Source organism: Oryctolagus cuniculus, chromosome 2, assembly GCF_051225735.1.
Source record: "Oryctolagus cuniculus isolate XC-2025 breed Fujian yellow rabbit chromosome 2, ASM5122573v1, whole genome shotgun sequence".
Classification (NCBI taxonomy): Eukaryota; Metazoa; Chordata; class Mammalia; order Lagomorpha; family Leporidae; genus Oryctolagus; species Oryctolagus cuniculus.
The window spans coordinates 53,449,257-53,472,558 of NC_142868.1; positions in this window are offsets into that span (position 1 = coordinate 53,449,257).

Consider the following 23,302-nt stretch of genomic DNA (forward strand, 5'->3'; position numbering starts at 1 on the left):
GTAGACCCTGTTGTAATCTTTTCTAGAGGATACACTAGGTCTCTAAGATAAATTCTGGAGTAAATGGTGTCCACTTGAATTTGAGTAGAATAAGAAAGGTTAGATATTTTCACCTCAACCCTTGCCCTCATAGTTTTGCTTATAATGACTGACCCCTGGCATAGAAGGATATTCAAACATCTTTAGCCTGCAAAATAGAGATTTTTGTTTCAATATCTAAAGTGATCTTTGTTCTAGATAAGTTTATACCATCATAAAAGAATGGTCTTGTGAATCAGTTTGTAGAAATGTATATGTTTACTGAGTGTAATACCAAATATACCCGCCCCCCACTATGTATGTATTCCTCCAAGAACCCAACTTCATTGGACAAGCATTAGAAAACTTTCTTAACATCTAAGTTCTCTAAATTTCTCTTAGCTATATATTAAGTTTTATTTATATTAGTTAAATAGCAGCGTGATTTCTTCATTTAATTTGATCATTTAAATACTTGTGGATAGATTATATTTTGACACTTATTTTGATTTCCTTTCAGTTCAAGATACTTTCTAATTCTTTGATATTTTCCCCTTTGATCAATGAGTTATATAAAAATATTGTTTAGTATTCAAATACTTGAATATTTTCCAGATATATTTCTGGTGGTAATTGCTAATTTAATTCTACTATGGTTAAAGAATGCCTTTTTATTTTTTGAATTATTATAATTTTATTGATATTTATATTCTGACCCAGAAAATCATGTATCAACATATAATATATTAGATACTAGGAATATAAAATTAAATGACATAGAAATCACTAAGAAATTTATATTCTTTTGTCTAGTAGACATGCTTACAACTTTGAATACAATGTTACAAATACCAAAAGATACATGTACCACAGTCTATGAAAGGTTATTGTGATTTAAACAGAGAAGAACTTATGATTTAAAAAGAAGCATCATTTTGTTGGTACTTACTAAACAGGTCATGGCACAAGCAAGTTGCATTTATAACAACTTTATGAGTTAATATTGTTTTTCTTACAGTACATATAAGGAAAGATATTTTAGGGTCGGGGATAATTTTAACAGCTTGACAATGAGATAGTGTCATTAAATATGGACCATTAGAACAAAAAGTAACATATATGTAAAGACTTATCCAGCATTTAAGACTACACCTTAATTTAAATTCATGTGGATGACATTTTTAATTACATTTTGCTACATTCTATCATCAGACCAAGTCCCCTTAGATCTGGAACTCTCTTGTTAAATACCAATAAAGACAATTTAAATGAGAGGCAACTTGTCCAATCTATGCAGGATGTATTTTGTGAAAGTGTGCATCTGCATCTTGAAATGTATACCCAATCACAACAGCAGGTGCCTGCATGCAGCTGATATCTCTCTAAACAGAAACATGTAGACAAAGATCCATGTGGTCTCTGGATAATAGTATTATTATTTTGTCTGTATTGAGAACTTGTCTCTGAGGAACTAAAATGATTTACAAGAATTATCTCATTAGTTCATATAATATTATGAACCAGGTAGATGGCAGGAGATGCTATGTTTTTTAATAGAATTCTCTAGGTACAGCTTGAGAAATTTGATTAGATAGGTGAATTGGATTCAAAGCATCCTAATCTAAGGAAAAATGTCTTTCAAATTTTGAGGCTATCATTAACATTCAAAACATATTTTCCTAAGCATTGGAGCTTTCACAGTGTATGCCAGCTAAGAGTTAGCAATAGCTATAGCTACATGTGTTTTTGATAGCATGCATAGTTTATAGTAAAAGATTTTTATAGATTTGCTATCAAAATTCAACCAATAGGGACTGGTGCTGTGGCACACCAGGTTAATCCTCTGCTTGCAGTGGGCACTTGTATATGGGTGCTGGTTCTAGTCCCAGCTGCTCCTCTCCCAATCCAGCTCTCTGCTGTGGCCTGGGACAGCAGTAGAAGATGGCCCAAGTGCTTGGGCCCCTGTACCCGCATGGGAGACTGGGAAGAAGCTCCTGGCTCCTGGCTTTGGATCAGAGTAGCTCTGGCCATTGCTGCCATTTGGGGAGTGAACCAATGGACAGAAGACCTTTCTTTTGTCTCTTCCTGTCACTGTCTGTAACTCTACCTCTCAAATCAATACATAAAATTAAAAAAAATTCAACCAATAAATTAGATAAATCTGATATATTAGAGAAAATTATCGAAGTGTAGTATCTTCTGTGAGCGGTCTTGCTCTTAGTGGTGAGAAAAAATTTATAGACAGAAAAAACTACTCAGGATATCATACACAGGTATACTATATAGACACTCATCTCTCCAAAATAAAGTGAAAATTTTATATACTGTGGCATAGATGCATAGATGAAATACTAGTCTCAGTATCCAATAGAACATTGTAAGAAGATAATTGTATAGAGAGGCTGATTTTAAATGCAGCTTCCAATTGCACTTTAAATAAAATGCAAAACAGTATGGTGGCCTTCAAGGCTCCACATGGACTATCTTTGTTACCTGTTTGCCCTCATCAAATATAGAACTATTTCATATTTGTCCTGTCCTCACATTTCAAATTCTTTCTCCACATCCCCAATTTCAGCTGTTGACCTTGTATTCTATTTCATTAAAATAAAAAGAAGCAGTTAGCAAAGCCACTCTTTTTCTTTAAGATTTATTTTTTATTTATTTGAGAGGGAGAGGGAGAGGGAGAGAGAGAGAGAGAGAGAGAGAGAAAGATCTTCCATCTGCTGGTTCACCAGGACTGAGAAATTCTTCTGGGTCCCCCACATGGATGCAGGGGCCCAAGAACTTGGGCCATCCTCTACTGCTTTCCCAGGTGCATTAGCAGGGAACTGGATTGGGACTCAAACTGGAGCTACATGGGATGCTGGCATCCCTGGCTGCAGCTTGACCTGTTATGCAACAACACCAGCCCCCAAGAAAACCATTGTTACAAGTGATTGCTACCATACTTAGACCTAGCATCATCTTTTCTCATATTCTCTGACTCCCCAGCCTTACCATAAGTAGATGTTCCCTAAACTAGTCTCATGTAAGCACTGGATTCTGCCCTCTTGACTTCCCAAAGCTGTGCTCCAGGAATGTGCTTCTCTCTAGATTCATCAGATTGTCCTCTTTACTAAACTAGGAGACAACTGTGCTCTTACACTTTAATTAAATAAAAAATATTCTTGATGTACTGGCTTTTTTTCTCTTCTTGTTTTTAAAATGAAATATTCCAAAGAGTTGATTGTATTATTTATTTCTAATTTTTGTTTATTAAATTATGTATGTATTTATTTGAGAAATCAAAGGGAGAACAATGGTTCATTTCCCAAGTGCCCGCAATGACCCCAAGCTGGACTGAAACTGGGAGCCAGGGAGTCAAGTGTAATCACTTGCTGCCTCACGAGGTTCTCATTTGAAAAAGGTGGAATTGGGAGTGGAGCTGGGATTGAAACCCAAAAATGCTGATTTGGAATCTGAGTGTTCTAAACAGTGGCTTAACTATTAGGCCAAATATCTGTTCTATTTTTAATTTTTTTCCTTTCCTCCATTTCTCCTTTTAGGTATCCCCATGAAAATTCAGGTTACTGAGGTAAGCAATGACTTACACATTAAGTCCAGTAGTTCATTCTCAGTCCTCTTCTCTCTTGACATATCAGCAGTATTAGACCCAGCTGATCTTTTTCTCTTTTTTAATACCCTTTATTCATTGGTTTTCTTCATTAGCAGATTGACCTTAGTTTCCTCTTGATCTTTCAATTCACTTAGGATTATTGTGGAGGGATTAACAGCTCATTTTTAAAAATTTCTTGTCATTTTAACATCTATGATCCAACTTTTTCACATGTATTCAAAAGAAATGAAATCATTATATCAACAGAATACACATACTTTCATGTTTATTGCAGCACTACTCACAGTAGCCAAGAGATGAAATCAATCAGAGTATTAATCAACATATGAGTAAAATAAGAAAACATAGTATATATACACAATGGAATATTATTCAGCCATAAAAAAGAATGAAGTCTTATCATGTGTAGCAAAATGGATGGAACTGAAAGACATTACCAAATTTGAATTGTTTTGATACTATGGTTACAAGCTTGTATCACTGAAAACATTGTATGATCTGAATTACTGAAAGAGCTCCAAGAGGACTTAGTCAAGAGCTGAATCAATACAACCTTGCCTCATTGAACATACCCACCACAGGGTTAGACTTACTACTTTCTCCTCATTCCCTGGTAGAGTTTAGCTTAAAATTATCATATTATACCAGAAGAGACTTCAGTTTAAATGACAAAACAATTGCCAGAGTAATTCCTAGAGTGTGTCAAATAACACTTAGTACTCTATTAATTCTCAGTGTCCTCCAAAGTCCTCTGGTAGCAGGTATGCAGGGAGACCTGGGTGATTGGGAGTCCTCACTTTGGCAGGGGAAATGGGCACCCTGTGAGTCCACTGCTGGGAGCAGCTGCAGAGCAGTTACAGTGAAAGCTGATACCTCAGAGCTTAAAGTTGGAAAAGGCAGTGTGAAAAAAAATGAATGATATCATAGAGTTTGGAAAACAGATTTGAACTTCAAATAAAGATTTGCAGGCAGCAGCTTTTGAAATCATTAACATTTGGAAGCAGGATGAGCTCACCCATGGAAATGATCAGAGTTCTGGGCTACGTGTAAGAAATCTGGAGAAGAGGAAATGACCTGGCCAACTAGTCAACATGGCAAGAGGTTCAGAGTCTTTCCACACTGCAGTTGTCACTGATGCTGCAAAAACAAAGGAAACACAATTCCGACCTTAAATTGCTTATATGTATTTTTTGAAAATCAGACAAAATTTTGCCTCAAAATTGAAGAACTAGACTTTAAATTTGTGCTCTATCAGAGATTCTAAATATATAGTTTTCCATTTTTCCAAGCTCACAGTGTCATTGGAAGTTAAGTAAAAGCTATATATCCTTCCGAATGAAAACAAAAACAAGTATACAGATCCAGGGATGATGTTGATAAAAGAATCAGAAGCCTCGTAGGTGCAGTTGGTGATTCCTTATATTCAGTTTGGCATTCGTGCTGCTGCTTTCTTGTATGCACTTGAGATTCTGATGTTGTGATACAACAGTATTGCCTTGTAGTTAAGATTGATAAGTTCTATTCTACAATTCCATCACTTTTTTGTAATTGCATCACATATATGATTTATCTTAAGTGAGCACAATAATATTTAAGCGTCTTGTATGATTTTTGATGGGACTAGGAGAGCATATTGAGTTGAAGTAACATCCCTACAAACTGATAAAATGAACAGTGCTAACACTCTATAGTATAATGGCTTTTCCTGGATAATTTGAGCTAAGCAGAGTAACTAATATTTGTTTTATAAACTTTAGGAAAACAGTGGACATTGGCCCTAGTGGTTAAGACACCTTTGTCCCACATCAGATTCCCTGTATTAGATACCCACCTCCAGCTATCTTAGTTCAAGTTCCTGCTAATGCAGACCCTGGTAGGCAGGAGTGTTAGCTCAAGTACCTGGACTCTTGCCATGCATGTAAGAGACATGGCTTGAATTTCAAGCTCCTGAGTTCTGCCAGAGCCAATCTGAGATGCTGGTGGCAACTGGGAAGTGATCTGCTTCTCAAATGAATAAACAATTGAAAAAACAACTTCAGGAAAGGTTGATGTGTAAGTAAGCAACATTTATTTTACAGATAAACTTTACAAACATAATTCATCTTGTTTCTGGGTGGAGTATGAAATGACATGGGAAGTATGTCCAGAGAGAGGAAACCTATTACAGATGGCAGCAGCGCGAGGAAACTGGCAGAAGGAAATGAGGTCAAAATGAATACCAAGATTCACAACAGTGTAGGTAAATGGAATTTTTTTCCAACTCATAACCAGTTTTATTGCAAAAGGATCCTGTACACATTTATCAATTTTAGTACCTTAATAGCTACCCAGCAAGTCATTAATGCACAGAAACATGCATCATGAGAAGAAAGAAATATCACCCACCCCTTCAGCCTATTAGCAATTTGTCAGTCCTGAGAAGCAAGGTTCACTTCACTAAGGTCTGCAAACAATTCTTTTTAAATTCATCCTGAGTGAAACATGGAATGACATAAGTACAAATGCAACATATTATAACAAATTCTTAAAAAAGAAGTCACCCATTAAACCAAGGTAATTTACACAATTTACTACAAAATGCCATAAGAACTGCCTCTACTTAAGTACTCTCTCTTTGTATCCAGTGAATCCTCTGAATGTCTTTGGGCATGAAATTTTGATCTCAGTATTTAATACTAATTCACAGTGTTGTAGACAGTTTGGTCTCAGGAGCCGGGAAAATTTTACAACAAATTCAACTACGGCAACGACTTACTTTATTAAAAAAAAAAATCCCAGATATTGCTACTGTTAAGTCATTTATAAAATTTTAAAAGTGAGGCAACTTTAGGACTGATAAGTATAAGGAAACCAAACTTATTTGATATGTAGAATCAAATAGAGAAATTAGTAGGATCCAAATATCATCACTCATCTCTGACTCAGGGTCTTGAAATAAGATGCTGGCCGCACTTAATGACAAATCTGATATGGTGAAAATAAACTTTTCCCAAATTGGTTTATGTTTACTCTCTTTTCCTCTCTCTGTCTATATAAGAGTATAGTATTGAATCTTATAGTTGGCCTCCTGAATATTCCCATAGCTGTATCAGTCGTTGGACATAAAATGAGATTATCCCTAGTTTTCAAAGACAATTACAGGTGTTTTCTTTAACTATCCAATTAGTTTAAATGCAGCATTTACTCATATTAACATTTTACAATTATGGTACCAGAAAGTCATGTTAAGCTAGCACAGTCAACAAAAGTAATGGATTATAAAAGACCCTGTAGGAATATTATCTGTGACAGTATAATATTCATTAAGAATTGTCTATTAAGATATGGCCCCAGTGTACAGTACATGTGGGTGACTGAAATCTCCTTCCCTGTGGGGGAGAATACAGCTGTTTTAGTAATCAATACAAGATTATGAGTCCTGGCCTTTGCTTCCCATTCATACAAAAATATTGGATTAAAAGCTAATTATGATATTCTACAAAATAATAAGGCACAAAAGATAGATGTAACAGTTTGTTTTAACCCAAAGCATTATAATTACAAGAAGCAATTTTCAAACAGTCATATGAAGTGAATTTTATTACTTAGGACTTTATAATGAACATTTAAACTAAAAAGAATTTTAGAAGAAAGTACAGGAAAATTACTCACACATTTGAAAGCCTTTTTATATTTATGGAATTTTTTCTTTCAGCTTAAAGCTATTTGCCAGAAACAAAATGTTCATTATTTAATTACACTTTTATACTTTAAATATTTGTATGCATTTTTATTTCTTTGTGGAGTAGCCAGGTGACAATGAACTGGATTAATATTTAAAAATGTTTAAAGGGAAATTAGCATGTATTGAAACTAATTTTATTTAAAATAAGCAAGGGAGTCTCCCCTAAACTTCCAGATGTACTTCCTCTAAAAATACACTGGAGCATCTGTTACAAAAGAGGGATTTCTCTGTACCAATTGTAGAGAATACTACTCATATGCATGTATTTACCTATAGATATCTTCTCCTCCGTGTCTCCCAGATGTCTGAAACCAACCATATCCCAAGCTGATTTCATGATTTCTATAACTATAGATGTTTTTTACTTATTTAGTGGCATAATATCTTTTCTTCCAGAGAACAATGTTTCATCCTCAATTATTCCTTCTGCCTTCTTACCCACATTTTTTTTTTTTTTTGACACGCAGAGTGGACAGTGAGATAGAGAGAGACAGAGAGAAAGGTCTTCCTTTGCCGTTGGTTCACCCTCCAATGGCTGCCGCGGCCGGCGCGCTGCGGCTGGCGCACCACGCCGATCTGAAGGCAGGAGCCAGGTACTTCTGGTCTCCCATGGGGTGCAGGGCCCAAGCACTTGGGCCATCCTCCACTGCACTCCCTGGCCACAGCAGAGAGCTGGCCTGGAAGAGGGGCAACTGGGACAGAATCCGGCGCCCCGACCGGGACTAGAACCCTGTGTGCCAGCGCCGCAAGGCGGATGATTAGCCTAGTGAGCCGCGGCGCCGGCTTACCCACATTTAAAGTCATCAAATGACAGAGACTCCGGCTTCCAAACGGCTTTTAAATTCATCCCTTTCCTCTAGTACTCCTTTGTTTTAACCTTGGCTCTCATCTCTCAGTCAGAAAATTTCAGTAAGTTGACAAGTTTTTCCTGTGTTTAGGATTTTTCTTCTTTTAATCCATTATCTAAAGTTGTGTGACAGTTTTCCTTCCAAAATGCAGTTCCGACCTATCAGCATCTTGCTTTCAACTTCTCAATGGCCTCTTCACGTCCACAGAATCAAATTAAGCTTCCTATTAGAGCACAGGAGTGCCCTTGTGCAAGACCCTTGCTTTCAAGTCCTCTCACTTTCCTTATACTCTGGCTAGTGCTTTGTGTCCTGCAGCCCTGAGGACACTGATTTTCCTTTCTCACACCAAGAACATTCACTCTCTTTTTTCTCTTTGGTATACTGTCTCTAGTTGACTGTTGAACAAGCATAGCTTTTAAAATCCAACTTGAAAGATCAAAATTAAGTCAAAGAACCATAGAATTATCGCTCCTATGATGTTTTCTTTCCTCCTGAACAGGTCCACTTTATCCTACCCCAACAGAATGATTTGTATTTTCTTTGCTATTTCCTAGTTCATACCTGTGTCTATTATTTCATTTAGTGGAATGTATTTAATTATTATTTATGTATCTCTTTTTTTTCTGAAAAGAATGTGGCTCCCCTTTGGAAGAAAACGTGTCTTTCATTCTTGTGACTCACACTGGTTTCATAACATCCAGCCAGAGATGTCTTCTGAACATAATTCTAAAGCCTGTCTTAAAGTAACTGGCACAATGCTTGTCTTATCCAGCTTCCCATTTAATAGGCTTACTATGAGACTATTAGAAATAATATGTGTGAATGCTAAGACCATCTCCTTAATCATGGAATACCCAATATAAAATGTAATTATAAAGAAAATCAGAGGCCGGCACCGTGGCTCACTAGGCTAATCCTCCGCCTGCGGGGCCGGCACCCTGGGTTCTAGTCCTGGTCGGGGCGCCAGATTCTGTCCCGTTTGCTCCTTTTCCAGGCCAGCTCTCTGCTGTGGCCCGGGGAGGCAGTGGAGTATGGCCCAAGTGCTTGGGCCCTGCACCTGAATAGGAGACCAGGCGGAAGCACCTGGCTCCTGGCTTTGGATCGGCGCAGTGCACTGGCTGTAGCAGCCATTTGGGGGTGAACCAACAGAAGGAAGACCTTTCTCTCTGTCTCTCACTGTCTAACTCTGCCTGTCAAAAAAAAAAAAAAGAAAAGAAAATTAGAAGTACATATGCTTCAATGTCTTATTGAGAATAAGCTATTGACTTTGGATGGTCATGTGTGGAATTGTAGTAGCGGGCATAAGTTTACACCAGTTTCAAGTAACCATGCTCATCATGCGGTGCGCCGGCTGCAGTGGCGGCCATTGGAGGGTGAACCAACGGCAAAGGAAGACCTTTCTCTCTCTGTCTCTCTCACTGTCCACTCTACCTGTCAAAAAAAAAAATTACTATCATAGTGATAATTATAAATAACCACTATAAATATCATCTTTAAAATTTTCTGTTTGATTACTAGGCCCAAAATTTGTCTATGTACCAGATAATACAACTGGTTGTAGAAACAAACCTGAGGCTTGTCTCCAGTCTCTTAAACACATTAGAATGATCTCTGTCATATTTTCTCCCAAAAATTCTATTAAATCCAACACTTTCTCCTACAGTAGACCAGTTACTTTGCTTATCCTTCATGCTTCCTGTCACTTTGAAATCATTTAGAATTCTGGCTTCAATCAATTGTGGCAATTTGAAAATGATTGATTTGATTGTCACCCTGAAGCAGAGCGGGGACTAATTATCTACTTAGTGTTATCAATTTTAAAAAGTAGATGTTGTGCCAGTTTTAGAACTGGGAGAATGTCATGAAATATATGGATTTAATATCGTAAGGAGTTTAAATAGTCAACATTGATGGAATATTTTACATTTTCAACCTCTAGCCTTTCCAGTGTAATCAGAGGATGAACTTCATTACTGCATTCTTCACTCACTCACTCACTCATATTCTGTTTGACATTGATTACCATGGATTAAGGAATGAGTAAGTTTGCATGGGCCTGATAACTTTAAAATAGATTTTTATATTTTGCATTTAATGTGGTTGTGTTCATTGAAATCCAAAATCCACTATGAAGATTTAAAAAATCTGCTTCCATATCCCTCATTTTATAAGTCTTCTTTTAGTAAACACTCAGTACTACATTGATTTGTTCAATGCTGATGTCTTTTAGACTGAAACTTGAAGCAGATGTCTGGCACAGTGGTTAAGATGTGCTTGGGGGACCCATATCCCATTTCAGATTGCCAGGTTTGAATCTCGGCTCTGCTTTCATTCCAGCTTTCTGTTTAAAAATACCCTGGGATGCCAAGGGTGATGGTTCAAATACTTGTGTCCATGGCAGCCAAATGGGAGACCTGGATTGAGTTCTGGGCTTCTGGGTTTGCATCCAGTCCTGGTTCTTGAGGGCATTTGGGAAGTGAAACAGCAAGTGGAAGATTCTCTCTCTCTCTCATAAATAAAGACAAATAAATAAAAATTTAGACTCACCCTTATTACAATTTATTGAAATTCTTTTTTTTTTTTTTTTTTTTTTTGACAGGCAGAGTGGACAGTGAGAGAGAGAGACAGAGAGAAAAGTCTTCCTTTGCCGTTGGTTCACCCTCCAATGGCCGCCGCGGCCAGCGTGCTGCAGGCAGCGCAGCGCGCTGATCTGAAGGCAGGAGCCAGGTACTTCTCCTGGTCTCCCATGGGGTGCAGGGCCCAAGCACTTGGGCCATCCTCCACTGCACTCCCTGGCCACAGCAGAGAGCTGGCCTGGAAGAGGGGCAACCAGGACAGAATCTGGCACCCAACCAGGACTAGAACCCGGTGTCCTGGCACCGCAAAGTGGAGGATTAGCCTATTGAGCCATGGCGCCAGCCCTGAAATTCTTTTTGAAATCAGTTTTACAGGTAAAAATCCATGTTGGCATATTAAATATCTCACAAGATTATAGCTACATCTTCAAGATGACTGAGTTCCTAGCCTACCCTTGGATTCTAATCAGTCTCTGATGCGGATATTGCATCATCACACTAAGTTTTTTCTGACCAAACTACCATTTCTGGGAGACTTGACACTTATGAAATGAATTCAGGTATACAGAGAATATAATTTTTAACAATAAAATACATTATGTTGAGTGAAATAAGCCAATCCCAAAGGGACAAATACCACTTATTCTCCTTGATAGGTGACAACTTACTGAGCACCAAAAAGGAAACCTGTTAAAGTGAAATGAACACTATGAGAAACGGTGACTTGATCAGCCCTCACCTGACTGTTGATGAGCAGCTTAATATGTCATCCCTCTTAGTATTTTTTTGTTTGTTCTACTTAATACTTTTGGTTGAATACTGTAATCAATACACAATTCTTCTTAAGTGCTGAAACTTAACTGAAAAGTGATCACTGTTAAATGTAAGAGTGGGATTAAGAGAGGGAAAAGATGTGCAATTCGGGACATGCTCAAGCTGACTTACCTCAAACAGTAGAGTTAGAAACATACCAGGGGATTCCAATTCAATCCCATCGAGGTGGCATGTACCAATGCCATCTCACTAGTCCCAGTGATCAATTTCTGTTCACAACTGATCGTAATGATAGTACTAAGAACCAAAGGGATCACATAAACAAGGATACTGTCTGCAAATACTAGCTGATAGAATCAAAAAGGATGAGAATGATCTAACATGGGAAGTGAGATACTCAGCAGACCCGTAGAATGGCAAATGTCCTAACAGCACTCTGGCCTCATAATCAGCCCTTAAGGCATGCGGATCCGGGTGAAATGCCCATTAGAGTATTTCAGGCATGGAAAGCCAAGACACTCTGGGGGAAAAAAAAAACCTAAATGAAGGATCTCCGCAAGTGAGATTCCAGTGGAAAGAATGGGTCATCAAAGAAGGAGGTACCTTTCTCTGAAGGGAGGAGAGAACTTCCACTTTGACCATGGCCTTGTCTAAATATGATCAGAGTCGGTGAGCTCAGGGGCTTCCATAGCCTTGGCAGCTCATGACAAGAGCCTAGGGTGATTACTGATGCCATAAACAAGAGTGTCAATTTGTTAAGTCAACAACAGGAGTCACTGTGCACTTACTCCTCATGTAGGATCTCTGTCCTTAGTGTGCTGTACATTGAGATTTAATGCTATAATTAGTACTCAAACAGTATTTTTCACTTTATGTTTCTGTGTGGAAGCAAACTGTTGAAATCTTTACTTAATGTATACTAAACTGATCTTCTGTATATAAAGAGAACTGAAAATGAATCTTGATGTGAATGGAAATTGATCTTCTGTATATAAAGAGAATTGAAAATGAATCTTGATGTGAATGGAGGAGGAGAGGGAGAGGGGAGGGGGGGAGCCATTGTAATCCATAAGCTGTACTTGGAAATTTATATTCATTAAATAAAAGTTTAAAAAAAATAAAATATGTTTCTATAATTTATTTCATAGTGTACATAAAACAACTTCATTGTTTCATATTTCTCATTTATTATTTGAAAGGCAAAGTGACAAGGAGAGAAGGAGAGAAAGAGATAGAGAGAGAGAGAGAGAGAGAGAGAGAAAGGAGGGGGCAGATTTCATTCCTTGTTTAATGGTTGCAACAACTGGAACTGGGCTAGGCTGAAGCAAGGAGCCAGGAACTCCATCTGCTCACCCATGTGATGGCAGGGACTTAAGTACTTGAGCCTTTTTTTTGCTGTCTTCCTAGGTACATTAGCAAGGAGCTAGATCTGAAGTAGCGTAGCTGGGAGTCTAACTGGCATTCCAGTACGAGGTTCTGGCCTAACAAGCAGCAGCTGAATCTGTTGAGCCACAACATTAATCAGAATTCAGATTTATATTCCATTTTCCTAGAGTTGCTTCCAGGCTGTGGGTTAGTTTCTTATCAAGAGCATTTCTGGGAAGGTACTATCTTACCAGAATAGCCATTAAGCTACTCTAGAGTGAACCAAGCTGTTCTTGTTTCCTTCCAGTGTTCAGTCCGTGGAGTCCATTTCTAAGTGTACTCCTTCTTATTCCAGGGCTGTTCTCTCATTTGAGGCTCTGCTGAGGAAGGACCTGCTTCTGAGTTCACATGGTTGTTGGCAGCGTTCAATTCCTGGCATGGTCCAGCATTGAGAACTTTATTCAGACTTTCTTTCAACTAACTCCATTTCTCTTTGTGGACGTAAGTCATCTTCCTTGACTTACTGGCGCTGTCAGAATGCCGACTATCTCTGACAATTTATTACTTTCATACTGCTCTCAGAGCAGCAAAAACATTCTGCTCTGCATCTTGCTGCTTCTCAGGTTTCGCCTAGTGCCTCTCTGCACTAGGATTCCCTCAACCCTTCACTTGCCCTAAAAACACACAGGGGTCTCTCCCCTCTTCCCTTCCTCAGGACTGTGCTGCAGACGCAGGATCCTGCTTTTCCGTACCTGCTGAGTACACATCTCTTTCCTCTTTCCTGACACTCTTTGTTTCTTTCTCCTCCCACTAAGAGAAACTTTGCCTTATGTCTGTATGTTGGGAGACTTGAGCAGAAAGCTGTTCTTCTTGTCTTAATAGACATCTGTCACTCATACTCCAAGTTATTCTTATCCTCCTGAGATTTAGTCTTTCAAGCTTCAAAAGTCAAGAATTGATCTTTTAATTTCATCTTCCTTCTGATGTGTCAACACTTTCATGAGTGAGCACACAAAGAGTGCCTTAGAGACTGTCCAAATAGAAAAACATACAACACAGTGGGTAATCTATCAAAGTAATGTTCTGGTACAATGTTATGTCTTAAGATATATTGTGAATATATGTCAATTTACATATATACAAAATAACTTCAAAATAACTTCAAACAATTCATGGGAAATGTGTGTTATGAAAAACTATGCATGGTTTTCTTTTTTATTTCTTTATTTTATTTTATTTATTTATTTATTTATTTATTTATTTATTTTTGGACAGTCAGAGTTAGAGAGAGAGAGAGAGAGAGAAAGGTCCTCCTTCCATTGGTTCACCCCCTGAATGGCCACTACAGCCAGTGCGCTGCGCCGATCCAAAGCCAGAATCCAGGTGCTTCCTCCTGGTCTCCCATGCGGGTGCAGGGCCCAAGCACTTGGGTCATCTTCCACTGCCTTCCCGGGCCACGGCAGAGAGCTGGACTGGAAGAGGAGCAACGGGAACAGAATCCAGCACCCCAACTGGGACTAGAACCCAGTGTGCTGGCGCCGCAGGTGGAGGATTAGCCTAGTGAGCTGAGGCACCAGCCCCAACTATGCATGGTTTTCAAGTTATTTTGCATCTAAATAAACATTTTTAATTCAGTTTTTTCATGTACCTACATATATGTATGTGCATATACATATAATCTTGTAACATTCAGATGCAGTCTACCAATTCTAACAAAATAGCATGACTTAAATATGTTATTTTCACTGAGTTATAGAAGTTCTATTTATGATTGTCTTCCCTGGAGAGAAGATGATGGCAAAGACATATGTTAAATTTCTTTACAAACTGTAGTCTGTTTATTGTATAACCAATATTTCTCATTTCTTATTTCACTTCTCAGGATCTCAGAAAGATAATATGCATTTACATATTAAGTTAAGCGACTTTCAGGAAATGCACCATTCTTAGAATGGAATATCTAGCCTTTCTTGTAGATTCTCTTTTCCTAGTAATATGTGGAAAGCATAAGAATACACAGGAATACACGAAATTAGTACTAGTCACTGTCATTATCTATTGGAGATTATGATAAATGTATGTGCATCTGAGTCAGTTCTTCCAATAACAGACTTCTGTGAACTTTGCTATTGCTCTTGATTTCTTTAAGACTTGTTCATTGCAATGGTTGCTTAACAATATCACCGCCTTCCAAATAAAAACACTCAAAAGTCAGCTCCTTTCAGTTCTTGCATTATGGATAAACGATGGCATGCTATATGTATCTGAGCATCTCTATCAAGGCTGACATATTCAACAGGAGGAAAAACAATCGTTTTTCTATATTTTTCCTTGTCTAAGAGTGTTATAAGTCAAGTGAGCTGATTTTTCCATTCATACGTATCTAGTCATTGGTCCATGGTGTTTTCAGTGCTGATTAAATTGGACCACAAGTAATTTGGTATTAATGCATGCTTTTTATCAGACTCAGACCTTCCCATCTGAATCTTCAAAAGAAGATGCACTCTTTTCTCCTATACATCTCAAGACTTAATGCATTTTCCTTCTGAAAGATTCATCACTTTCTGAGGTGTTTGATATTCCCAATAGGTAAAATAAAGAAAAAGAAACAGTCATGAGGCTGATATTTTTGAAAAAGATCAAATAGTAAATTAATAGGAATTAGCTCTAATTTCTAATGTTTAGGTTTTAGTAATAAATAAGTATGTCAATGCGATATCAACCTTATTTTTAATAATAAAATTAGGACAGGACAATTGATAATAAGGGGGCATCTTTTAATGTCAGAAAACATGATAATTAATGCTATCTATATGAGTGCATCAGAATGGGACATGACTTGTAATTGCATAATACATAGAGACTGGATTCATCACAAGACATACACATAAACTGATGCATGGGCCCCATCATAGTCAAGTGGTGATCTGAGAGAAGTCACTAACATTCCAGGCATCAGCCATTTTCCATACTAGATCAAGCCTTGTGAAGAGGAATAGTCCTTGGCGTGCATGTGTATATCTGTGTATAAAGGTAAGTTGAATACAGAACAATATTCAGAAAAAATATCACAAATCAGCTTCAATTATCTGTGAGTTATTGAGCGTGCACACTTAGACCGTGTTATTAATTAAAATTAAATACTTTTCACTTTAGATCCGGAACAAAACAAGGATATCTGCTCTCATCACTTCAATATAAAATATAAATATAAAATATATATAATGTAAATATAAAATCACTTCTTCAAAATAGTTTGGAAGATTATGGTCAGAAAAAAATATAAAAAGCTTACAAAGAATAAAGAATACATTGTGATAAAAAGATAGATCATATTCTGCAAAGAAATTTATTCTGAAAATGTTAAAGTATTTCACTAAAATTATTTTGGTGGTAACTAAATCTTTAACCCCTGACTAGAAAAATATTTTACCTGCTATTAAATAAAAATGAACATGAGTTCCCTTTTTCTATCTCTGTATTAGATATTACCCACTTTCCTTTCATGGGAGGAAACTCCCTAACAAAGAAAACTTGATATTGTTTGGCCCCCTTTACATTGATTTTTCTTGCAAAAATATGAGAAGTTAGATTCTATAAACAAAACTTGTTTTAAAAAATTAAAACTATCCCTCCACATCTTCTCAGAGCAAGAAAATTTTTCTCAAGATAGACAATTTGTGAGTTCTTCTGTGTTTTAATCACAATAAAAAAGATACCCTACCTTTTTCAGGATTTTATGAACTTGTGCTGATAAACATTCTTAGTTGTCATTCCTCATCCCTCACTTCCAAGCATCTAGACTACAAAATTTGTTTCCAGGCTGTCAACCATTACGCAGCAATAATTACTTCTCAAGTAGAAAGATGGTGTGACACTCATTTCATATCAATGAATGGCCTTTTTCAAGCCTTTATAACATTTTCAAGATTCTTTTTTTTTTTTCTGTTTTTATGGGCCAACCAAAGAGAAAAGAAAGCTTGGGAAAATAGAACTAAGGTTTCCCTTATGTACTGTTATCAATGAGATCTTAGTTTCTTTAAAATGACAGTAGTGACAACAAAAATGCTAAAATTTGATTCACACAATAATTATTGGAAGGAAATTCTACAAATTGAAGAAACTACTAGCTGCAAAGTGTCCTGAATTTCTATTATACTATTCTCTAATCGTAGCAGGTATACTCAGTTCTTTATAGGCTATCAAATGGATTCAGGTTTCTAATTTGTGTGAGATGATAAGCCATGAGTATTTTAAAATTATTATTTAAAATCTTTAATAATCTGTAATACTTGCACATATTTATTGGGTACTTTGTAATACATATGTGATGAATTTAAAATTACTTGTAAATGTTATAGCATACCGTGTAATATATTTATATATGATAAATTTAAAAATTATTATTTAAACTATAATGTTTGTACATGTTTATGAGTTACTGTGTAATTATATATGATGAGTCCTAATAATAATAATAATAATAATAAATTATATTTACAAGTGTATATTTAGGGAAGCAGAGACATGGAGATATAGATCCACTGATTCACTCCCCAAATACCTACAGTATTTACCAGGAGCCAGAAATGCCACTGTGGTCTCCCATAGCATGTCAGGGACTCAAATACTTTAGTCATTATCTGGAAACTGGATCACAACTACTAGTAGCCATGATTCAAACCCAGCTACTCTGATATGGGATTAGACATCTGATGGTGTGACTTAACTGGTAGGCTCAATGCTCAAACCTGTGTGATACTTTAACACATATAAACAACATAAACTAATCAAATGAGGTAGGTAGAATTTGTTTCTAAAACTTTTATTTATTTTTTGAGTGTAGCAGTTCCTCTCTCCAAGTTCTTATATATACACATTATAAATTATAGTCATCCCACTGTGCTCTGGAATATTATAACAAATTACCTCTATCTATCTGTGTATTGCTGCCCTAAGTTCAGCTCAACATTTTTTCTACTTCCACATATGACAGTATATACAATATTCATCTTTCTGTGTCTCGCTTCTTTCACTAAACCCAATGACTTCTGTTTCTATCCATTTTGCTGCAAACATCAGGATTTCACATTTTTATGGTTGAAAAATATTCCATTATATTTATGGGCCACATATCTTTATCCATTCATCCATTGATAGACACTTAGGTAGATTCCATCTCTTAGCTACTGTGAATAGTGCTGCCAAGCACTCTATTTGCTGAAGAGGGACAGAGGGACGATTGTATAGATTTACTGTTTTGAAGGAAATGTCATGCTGTCAAAATAGTTATGCTAGTTTGCATTCCCACCAAGGTTTCCCTTTTCTCTGTATTCTCACCATCAATTGTTATTTTTTGTCTGTTTTGAAAACAGCCTTTCTCATTGTGGTTTTGATCTGCATTTTCCTGATGGCTATGGAATTTTTTTATACACACATTGGCCTTTCTATTTCTTCTTTTGTGAAATGTCTATGTAGATCCTTAGCCCATTTCTTTCTCCTTTTTCTGAAGAAAATAGTTGTATTGAAATATAGTCACTAGTAGTTAAATTTGTGATATAATTACATGTTTCTTTAACAAAATGCATTAAATAACAAGATAGCAGTCTAACAACATAATTTCAAAATATTGATAAACTGAACAGTGTTTTGTGACTTCTGCAACTCTAACAGAAATGAACATATATGTGGTTTCCATTGGTGGTAAAGTCTCAGGTACTGAAGATAGTGATTTGTTGCTTATATCTTTAATGGAAGAGAGTACTGGATCCAATTAGAGATAAGGAAGAGATAAGGTAGCATTTTTCTCTTTCAAGTTCATGGATTTCTGGATTCTGCCCCCAGAGTTCTTTGGTGTTCTTGTGTTCTGGGTTAAGAAAACTCAATACAGGGCCGGCGCCGCGGCTCAATAGGCTAATCCTCCACCTAGCGGCGTCGGCACACCAGGTTCTAGTCCCAGTCGGGGCACCGGATTCTTTCCTGGTTGTCCCTCTTCCAGGCCAGCTCTCTGCTGTGGCCCGGGAGTGCAGTGGAGGATGGCCCAAGTGCTTGGGCCCTGCACCCCATGGGAGACCAGGAGAAGCACCTGGCTCCTGCCATTGGATCAGCGCAGTGTGCCGGCCGCAGCGCGCCAGCTGGGGCGGCCACTGGAGGGTGAACCAACGGCAAAGGAGACTTTTCTCTCTGTCTCTCTCTCTCACTGTCCACTCTGCCTGTCAAAAACAAAAAACAAAAACAAAAACAAAAACAAAAACAAAAAAAACTCAATACAGAGAAGGATGGGTAGGACATGGGGGGAGCAGAATAATGTTAACCCTGTTTATTCTGGTGCACATACAGATCCCCACGTTCTGAGTGTCCTACTGGAAGACACCTCTGTTTGTAATTGTGCTGGTTCTTGGATCTCTGGTTGCCTTGATCATTTGCTACAACTGGCTACACTGAAGACTAGCAGCTACAGTGTCAGCTCATTTCTTACCAGATTGGCTGCTTCTTTGTTGTTGACTTTTCTGAGTTCCTTATATATTCTGGATATTAATTCTGCTTCAGATCAACACTTTGCAAAAGTTTCTCCCATTGTATTATCTACTCTGTTTCTTTTGCTATATAAATATTACTTCTCTTGCTTTTGAAATCTTATCCAAAAACTGCTGCCTGCTATTGTGTATTCAAGTGTTTTCTTCTGGTAGTTTCAATGATTCCAGTCTTATGTTTAGGTCTCTGATTCATTTTGAATTGATTTTTGTGTAGAATGGGAGGTAGTAGCGTTTAGTTCAGTCTACTGTGTTGGATATAGAGTTTTCTCAGTGTCATTTATTAAAGAAACTATCCATTCTTAAATGTATGGTTTTGGAATCTTTGTTAAAAATCAGTTGATTGTAGTTGTGTGGGTTCAGCTGTGGAGCCTCTATTTTGTTCTGCTGATTTGTCTGTTTTTATATCATTATAATGCTAGGTTGGTTACAATAGCCCTATAGTATGTCTAGCTTTATTCATTTTATTGAGGATTTTATTGGCTATTCAGGGTCTTTCGTGTTTCCATATTAATTTTTGTATTCTCTTTTCTATTTCAGTAAAGAATATCATTGCTATTTTGATATGATTGTAATGAATCTGAAAATCACATTGGGGAGTGTGGATATTTTAATAACATGAATTCATCTAATTCATGAACATGAGATGTCTTTCCAATTTTGGGTGTGTCTTTTTTAAGTTTTTTATTTGTAATCATTTAATTTTCACTTACAGGGTTTTCACATCTTTGATTATATTTATTCCAAGGTATCTTAATTTTATAACCATCATGAGTAAGATTTGTCTTATAATTTCTTTCTCAGTGAATTCACTGTTAGTGTATAAAATACTACTGATGTTTGTTTGATTTTGAAATCTGAAAATTTACTTAATTCATTTATCAGTTCTGATATTCTTTCTTCTACCTATTTTATTAACCTTAGTTACTTTTTAACTTTCGATTATTTATTTAATTAAGAAATAGTCACTCTTTCATATTCTGACTTCATTTCCCTTGTGTCAATTTCCAGGAGTGGGATGGTTGGGTCATATGGTAGGTTTATATTCAGGTAAAGGTCTTATTTCATACTTCTATATGTGGAGGTCCAGTTTTTACAGAACCATTTGTTGAAGAGACTGTTGTTGCTCCAGGGCTTGATTTTAGCTCCTTTGTGAAGGATAAATTGGTTTTAGATGTGTGGATTGATTTATGGAGTTTCTATTCTGTTCTTTTCATCTACACATCTTTTTTTTTTTTTTTTCCCACCAGTACCAGGCTGATTTGATTATAACTGCCCTGTAGTATCTCTTGAAATCTGGTATTGTGATGCCTCTGTCTTTGTTTTTGTTGTTTAAATTGCTTTAGCTATTTGGGGCCTCCTGTGTTTCTATATGAATTATAGCATTGGTTTTCTAGATCTGAGAAGAATGTCATTGGTATTTTGATTGGAATCACATTGAATCTGTAAGTTGCATTCAGTGTTACAGACATTTTGATGATATTGATTCTTCTAATATATGACCATGGAATATGTTTTCCATATTTTTTGCCTTCTCTCATTTCTTTAATGTCTTGTAATTTTCATTGTAGTGATCTTTGTCATCCTTCGTTAGATTTATTCTAAGATATTAATTTTTTTGTAGCTATTGTGAACTTGATTGATCTTAGAAGTTCTTTCTCAGCCATGGCATTGTCTGTGTATAGATAGGCTATTAATATTTGTGTATTAATTTTATTTTATTTTTTATTTTTTTGACAGGCAGAGTGGACAGTGAGAGAGACAGACAGAGAGAAAGGTCTTCCTTTTGCCGTTGGTTCACCCTCCAATGGCCACCCCGCCTGGCGCGCTGCGGCCCGCTCACCACGCTGATCCGATGGCAGGACCCAGGTGCTTCTCCTGGTCTCCCATAGGGTGCAGGGCCCAAGCACTTGGGCCATCCTCCACTGCACTCCCTGGCCACAGCAGAGAGCTGGCCTGGAAGAGGGACAACCAGGACAGAATCCGACGCCCCGACCGGGACTAGAACCTGGTGTGTCAGCGCCGCAAGGCAGAGGATTAGCCTAGTGAGCCGCAGCACCGGCCTTGTGTATTAATTTTATATCCTGCCACTTCACCAAACTCTTTCATGAGTTCCAATTGTCTCTTTTCCCTTTATATATATAGAATCGTGTCATGTGCAAATAGGGATAGTTTATCTTCCTTTTTCATAACTTGTATCCCTTTGGTTTCTTTTCTTACCTAGTGGCTCTGGCTGCAACTTCCAGGAGTATATTGAATAGCAATGGTGAGAGTTCCGTTGTTCATTTCCTGGATCTCAGTGGGAATTCTTCGAACTTTTCCCCATGCAGTAAGATTCTAGCTGTTGGTCTGTCATAGATTGCTTTGATTGTCTTGAGATATGTTCCTTCTACACTCAGTTTGCTTAAGGTTTTTATCATGGAAGGATGTTGTATTTTATCAATTGCTTTCTCTGAATCTATTCAGATAATTGTACAGTTTTTGTTGCTCAGTTTGTTAATGTAATATCACATTTATTGATTTGTGAATATTGAATGATCCCTACATACCAGGAATAAATCCTGTCGCTCCCCGTCTTCGTGGAGGAACGACACAGGACCCTGCGCTGTTTTTTCATCTGCTCGGCCCTCCCCGGGTTTGCTGCTGGTTCTTCCCGGGTTGGCTACCGACCCTTCCACCTCCGTGGAAGGGCGGTTCCCCCTGCCACATTCCCCACTTCCACAGGGGAGCAGCACACCGCCGGCCGGCTCTCTCGGGGGCTGCACAGGTGTTCCTTCAGATGTTCCCCTGAGATGTTCCTGGTGCATGTTGTCTCTCTCCTCCTTTATAGTCCTCTCCACCAATCCCAACTCTGCTGCCCACACACCAAGCACGCTGCTCTCCTCCAATCAGGAGCAGGTCCTACAGTTTATTGGTTGAACTGGAGGCAGCTGCGTAGAAGCTGTTTCCCTTCTCAGCGCCATATTGTGGGAGAACAGATGCATAGAATAAGTCTTAATTCCAGTAACTTAGTCCAGTCCGGGTTGCTCCCCACAGATCCCCCTTTCTTTTTATTTTTTGGCGTTGATACGCGCCTGTCTTCGGTGTCCCGTGGCACACAATCTGCTCTGCTTGCTAGAGTTGCCCACAGGTGCTTACAAGTCCTATCAATCAGGCAAACCGAATCTGGGTCCTCTCTTTGCCATGTTGTGAGGAGGTTTTTAGGCGCTGATGCGTGCCTGTGTTCAGTGCCCTGCAGCGCATGCTCTACTCTGCTAGAACTGCCTGCAGGTGCTTACAAGTCCTAGCAATCAGGCAAACCGAATCCGGGTCCTCTCTTCGCCATGTTGTGGGGAGACTTATTGGTGTTGATAACGTGCCTGTCTTCGGTGACCTGCAGCGGGTAAGCTGCTAGCCGCCAGCAGGTACTTATCGTCTAATCAGGCAGACCGAATCCAAGCCTTCTCATTGCGGTATTGTGGGGAGACTTATTGATGTTAATTCGTGCCTGTCTTCGGTGACCTGCAGCGCATAAGCTGCTAGCCGCCCGCAGGTGCTCACCACCTCCCTAATCAGGCAGACCGAATCCAAGCTCTCTCATTGCCATGTTGAGGGGAGGCCTTATTTTTCTCTATTTCTCTATCTCCGGGCATTCCTATCTCTCCCATTTTACTTCTATCTGCCAGCATTCCTATTTCTCTCATTTTACTTCTAAACTTCTGTTTCTCTTATCCCTGTGGCATCCCGGCGCCCGCCCTGAGGCTGCTTCTCGGCGCCTCGCCACCCCGCGGCGGCTTCCCAGCTCTGAGCCGCTTCAGCCCGCGCTTCTCTCATCTGCGCGGCCTCCCGGCGCCCGCCCTGTGGCG